The sequence below is a fragment of the Sceloporus undulatus genome, chromosome 2 (assembly GCF_019175285.1).
Source record: "Sceloporus undulatus isolate JIND9_A2432 ecotype Alabama chromosome 2, SceUnd_v1.1, whole genome shotgun sequence".
Classification (NCBI taxonomy): domain Eukaryota; kingdom Metazoa; phylum Chordata; class Lepidosauria; order Squamata; family Phrynosomatidae; genus Sceloporus; species Sceloporus undulatus.
This window is the reverse complement of record NC_056523.1, coordinates 319,167,645-319,173,777: the sequence shown is the minus strand read 5'-3', so window position 1 is coordinate 319,173,777 and position 6,133 is coordinate 319,167,645. Positions and strand designations below refer to the sequence as shown.

Genomic DNA, 6,133 nt, shown 5'->3' with positions numbered 1-6,133 from the left:
ATGCTTAGGTTCTGTAATTAATGATGATTCAAGGATGAACCAGGATATTTTGATTTATTTATTTTATGTTACCTTTTACTTTTTTATGTGATAAATGTATAAATCGAGGTGGTTAGGGAAATAATTGATATACTAAAGATTGTGTATTTGTAGGCAGAATATACAAGAATGAAGAATCTCTTCATCTGAATGGATAACAACAACAAAGGAAGTTAAATATGTACAATTTTTCTAATCTTCAGTTGCAGTGAATATAAAATTTGATATAATACAAATATGTATAACAAGATACAGATGGGTAAAGCAATAATAATACTATAAAAATTATACACACACACACACACACACACACACACACACAAATCTTTAAGGACTGTGTACACCAATTAAACTGGAACTGAGAAATTAAGGTGTTTGGGAATTCACTAGGGTTGAAGTAAGAGTTTCTGGCTCTTTTGTTGATTGCCTCTGAAGGAGACATCCCAATGGACCACATACATGATGGCTGCACAACTTGCCACAGGTTCTTTCTTTATTTGTCCTGGAGGAAATGGTATGAATGAATGTGAGCTGTATCTGTATCCCTCCTTCTATGTCCCTGCAGGGCTGTGAAGACAAAGTGAAATCTGTTCTACAGCGTGCCCTTATCTATACTATGGTTATCATCCTCAGCTTTGCCAATGTAAAGGTATTTCCAACGTTTAAATATACATTTAACAGGGTGGTTGGTGAAACTTCAGCTGGAGTAGGAAGGAATTTTTTTTTTAAAATGCTGATACTCAGCACAGGCCCTGACTTAATGATGTAATTTTATAACATCTGAGTGGCTGCCTATGAGATTAAGACAGATTAACGCAGGGGTCGGCAACCCCCGGCCCATGGGCCACGTGCCGGCAGCAATCGGCGGCAGGACTGGGCCACTCACGCGGGGCCTTTGGGGGGCCGCGGGCCTCCTCCCTCTCATGCGAGTGGCTGCTCGCTCGAGAGTTCAAAGGCCCTGCACCCTCGCGCGAGAGGCCTTTTGGGGGGGCCGCCAGCCTCCTCCCTCTCACGCGAGCAACCGCTCACACGAGAGGTCAAAGGCCCCACGCCCTCTCGCGAGAGGCTAAAGGTCTTTCGCGTGAGCGCGCGAGGCCTTTGGGGGGCCGCCAGCCTCCTCCCTCCTTCTCGGTCTCCGCGAAGGCCGGGAAGGAGCCTGCGAGGCCAAGAAATAGGGGGAGGCCTCCAGCGCTGTCAGCCCCCACCGGCTCTTTTGCCAGCCTCTGATGGGGCCTGGGGCCCTGTCAGGGGCGGCAAAGAGGGGGAGGCCTCCAGCGCTGGCAGCCCCCGCCAGCAAAGAGGGGGAAGCCTCCAGCGCTGGCAGCCCTTGCCGGCTTCTGACGGGGCCTGGGGTACGTCAGGGGCCGGCAAAGAGGGGGAAGCCTCCAGAGCTGGTGGCCTTTGCTGGCTTCTGATGGGGCCTGGGGCCCATCAGGGGCCGGAAAAATGTGGGAGGCCTCCAGCGCTGGCCTCACCCCCGGAGGGTGAAAGCTCCACCCCCCGGCTTCGGGCCCCCAGTTGTCTGAGAGACAGCAACCCGGCCCCCGGCTCAAAATGTTGCCTATCCCTGGATTAACGCAACGATGCAGGATCTGCCTGGATAGATGCTTTTTCCTTCTTTCATATAATCCAGGACCATCCAATACAGCAGACTTGCAGGTTCAGGAAAGACAAAAGAAAATAAAGTCAGCACACAGTACAAAGCCCATTGGCAGATTCCATTTCCACTAGATGTGATAATATTTTTTTAAATCAATTAAAAAAAATACAAAAAGCAAACCTTGATTTTGCCATTTTATATAAGGGACACAATTTTACTATGCCACTGTACATAACGGGACCAAATCATCCATAGATTTTGGTATCCACAGGATGTGCTGGAACCAAACCCCAGCAAATACCAGGGGCCTACAATACGTGCTGCTCAGTAGCACAGCAAGCAGCCTTGGAGACAAACCTTAAACCCCTCAATAGCTGAACTTGCCCCTAATCACTATACCCTCATGTTTTGCATTGCCATTGCTGTTCACACCTACATCCAGTTCATGAATGGCTAAAAAAGTCTGTTCCTAGGCATGCTCACTCCATGCATGTGATGAAGTACACTTATTGTTTGAAAGTTTATTCTACCAACTTCTTTCTCTCAGTCTCAAAGATCCCTTTGCTGCAAGTTCCCATTTGCATCCTAAGTAAAAGATACTACAATAGATGCAAATTTCACTATAAAATTTCTACTCTTTTATTGTCCCCTCCCAAATCCAAATGCATTTGAGGAAGTAGATTTTAGTCTACAAAAGCTCATGCTGCCAACTTCTTTCTTTCAGTTCATCTCAAAGGTGCTACAAGATCTTCCTATATACTGATCCTACAGACTATAGAGTTTATCACACTGAAGCTAATTTCAGCATTAAAGAGATATTAAAGCGCACTTAAAGCATCCTGCAAATAAAGCAAAAATGGTGAATAATTGTGCGAGTGATTATCACATGCAATTGCACAAATAAAGTGATATCGGAAATGGATTTTAGCTGACATCCCAAAAGTAAAAATATGCATGTTGCTGCTTCTTTGTGACCACTTTAATGGCGAGTTTTATGCGACATGTGAAATTGTTTTGCGTAATTACATGATTTTTCCAGGATATTCACAGGATAAAATCCCGATTTCCTTCATGTGATAAACTTTTTGAATCCATCAAATGCGTAATTGAAAAATCTCGCAATCTTCTACAAAATGAAAAGGGCCTAATCCTTACTCTTGGCACCTGCAGCTCCTTTCTTCTCCAGCTTTTCCTCTCTTTCTGAACTCACTTAATAAGAATAACCCTTCCTTTATTATTTCTCCATGCACTGAACCAAACCAAACATTATTGACAGGGGTTAGACCAACACATTTTATCCCACAGAGCTTTGAGGTTTTATCCTTGACCATACTGCTCCTGAGCAACTGGACTTCAACTGTGCTGGTGCTGTATTGGTCAAAAGCCACATAGAACTCACCATAACCAACTGGTTTAGTGGGACAGGATAGTTTTTTAAAAATTTCAAACCATGCATTGCTTTAATAAACCTGTTTGGTTTGTCCATTTCCAAGAAAAATGGCCTGTCGGGTTTGTGAAAATGGTTGAAGAACGTTGTTTGAAATTGTTTGTGATAAAAAACAAACAAACCCAAAACAACAAATGAAAATTGTGTCATGGAGTGTGAAGGTTTTAAGAAGGTGTTGAAAGACCCAAATTTGCTGTGTTAATTAATTCATCAGATTCATGGTACGCTCATTTGGAGATATAACCCCCCTCTGTGCCTATTAAACTTTTTTTCTGTCAGGAAAAATAATTGTTAGTTTCAGTATTTTTATGTAAAAACTTCTGTTATTGTCTTACTTTTCATGAATATGGAAATTACATAACCCCATCCAGTTTTTAACCATCCCAATGTCCTTTTTTGTCTCAAGGAAATATGGTCAGCCTACGATAGGAGAAATGGCCATTTTTTTTAGTCCCCCTCCTTGTTCTTAATAAAATGTGTTTGGAAGCTGACTAATTCTTATTCCATTTCGTCTATTGGCTGCTTTCCCTGGTTTGCTGTGAATGAGAAAGCGCTATATAGCAAATAAAGCAACATCGCCATCTTCAGACAGCAAAAATATAAGTGCAAAACTACCTCAGTGGTAGTTTAAGACTTGTCAGCCTGCATCTACATTGAACAACTAGTGCAGTTGATATTGCTTGAACAGCGATGCTCAGTGCTATGGAATTTATCAGAATTAGTTTTGTGAGATATTTACCTTCTCTGCTGCCAGAAGGTTCTGGTGCCGCAACAAACTGCAAATCCCAGGACTTTCCGTAGGATAGAGCCATCACAGTTGAAACAGTGTAAAACAGCATTAATTCTGCAGTGTGATAACAGGATTTGTTAGCTCTAATGTTTTTTTAAAATAAGACAGAAGCAGAGAGGTTAACTGCTATTCAACATTTACATAAACCGCTGGGGAGAGATCATCAGGAGACACGGGGCGCAGTGTTATCAGTACCTGATGACACCCAAATATGTTTCTCTGTGTCTCCGACTGATGCAGGGACTAGGGATGCATCTCTCCTCTAAATGCCTGTCTGGAGTCGGTAATGGGCTGGATGAGGGAAAACGACTCAGTTTGAATCTAGAGAAACGGAAGTACTCGTGATAGGTTCTCTCCGGCCCGGGGAGAAATTTGTCCACCTGTCCTGAACGGGGTCACGCTCCCCTTGAAGGACTCTGTTTGCAGTCTGGGGTGCTTCTGGACTCGTCGCTTCACCTCACATCCTCAGGTGGATACGACAGTCAGGAGCACTTTTACACTTTGGCGGATACGCCAGCTGCCACCCTACCTGGGCCGGGGGACCTTGAAACGGTGGTACATGCTCTGGTAACCTTCGTTGGATTTCTGCAATGCGCTCTACATGGGCAACCCTTGTACCAAACCCGGAAGCTTCAATTAGTTCAGAAACATGCAGCGAGGTTGGTCACTGGATGCTCCAGGACCAGGCACATAACACCTGTCTTACAAGATCTACATTAGCTGCCCATTCGCTTCCGGCGCAATACAGGTTTGGTTATCACCTATAAAGCCCTAAATGGCTTGGGCCCAAGGTACTTGGAGGACCACCTCTGCCCATACAATCCGCCCCACACTCTCAGATCGGTTGGGAAGCAATTGCTAAGGGTTCCCAAGACAAGATACACTTGTCTTCTCAAAGGGCCTTTTCTGTCTCGGCCCCGCACATCTGGAACTCTCTTCCTGACGAGCCTGCTCTGTTACCTCCCTTGACCTGTTTAGGAAGAAGCTGAAGACCCACCTCTTCCAACAGGCTTCCCCATGCATTGTGACATCTGTTCTCTCCCCATCAATTGCACTTTCAAGCTGGTTTGTTGTTGGTTTTAATGTCTGTAATTTATTCTGTTTTAACATGGTGTATTTTTTAATGAATTTTATGATGTTGATACGTTGTCAATTGTACGATGTTTTGTACCCTTGTTGTAACCCGCTTGATCTCTTTTTGGAAAAGCAGGCTATAATAAACAGTATTATTATTATTATTATTATTATTAACTGTTGAAATCGTTTGAAGTTTGATAATTTTTTAAAAAAGTTTATATTTTTCAATTGTACATTTGTTACTCAGTTATGACCAAGAACATAGAACATTCTTAAAAACTAATTTTTTCCAATTTCAGTTCTTTGGAATGCTTAGTATCTTTTTGGTGGCCTGCAAGAGAAAAAGTGATGGTTTCCAACCTTTAAATTCAGAAGATTGGCAGCCAGAATGATGGACAGTGACTTTCCTTGGTCTTACATGAATAAAATGGACGTGGAAAATATGCCTTGCAAAGAAAATGTTGGCCTGCTTTTCTCAAAATGCCAAAGGAGATTGTGATCATTTTCAAAAGTTGTATTAAATGTGAAATAGCTTGGTTTAACCTATTGATTCAGCCTAATGTAGTTGAATTGAAGTGAACATCTTTCCTTAGAACATCTTTTTCTACCTGCCATGCTCTATGCAAGGGAGCGGGTGTTATTGTACGCTGATGACACCCAAATGTATCTCTCTATGTTTGGGCAGCGGCGATGAAGACAGAAGGCATTTCTCACTGCAATCAGTGTCTTGAGGCAGTTATGGACAGGATGAGGGAAAACAAGCTCAAGTTGAATCCAGACAAAATGGAGGTACTGGGGAGGGCTCCTAAACCAGTATTGGGTTGCAACCTCCAGTCCTAGAGGGGCTCATGCTCCCCTCAAAGGACTGTGTTTGCAGTCTGGGGATGCTTCCATTCGTCGCTGAGGAATCAGTGAATACGACAGTCAAGAGCGCCTGTTTACACTCGGCTTTTAAGGCAGCTGCACCTTTCTGGAACCAGGTGACCTCGAAACGTGTATACATGCACTGGTAACCTCAAGACTTGGTTTTTGGAAAGCGCTCTACATGGGGCTACCCTTGTGCTTAGTCGGAAACCAAAACAGTACAAAATAAAGCAGCCAGGGATCACAGGAACAACCAGGAGTGATCATATCACACCAATACTGAAGTCACTACACAGGCTGCCACATTTCCGGCACA

General features: G+C 43.6%; 1 long non-coding RNA gene across 1 annotated transcript; it reads left to right on the top strand.

Annotated features, from left to right (window-relative positions):
- Nucleotides 1-609: 609 nt before the first annotated feature.
- Nucleotides 610-5,493, top strand: LOC121921144. Its single transcript, XR_006101853.1, has 2 exons — nucleotides 610-688; nucleotides 5,253-5,493. It is a non-coding gene; the product is annotated as an uncharacterized LOC121921144 (long non-coding RNA).
- The last annotated feature ends 640 nt before the right edge of the window (nucleotides 5,494-6,133 follow it).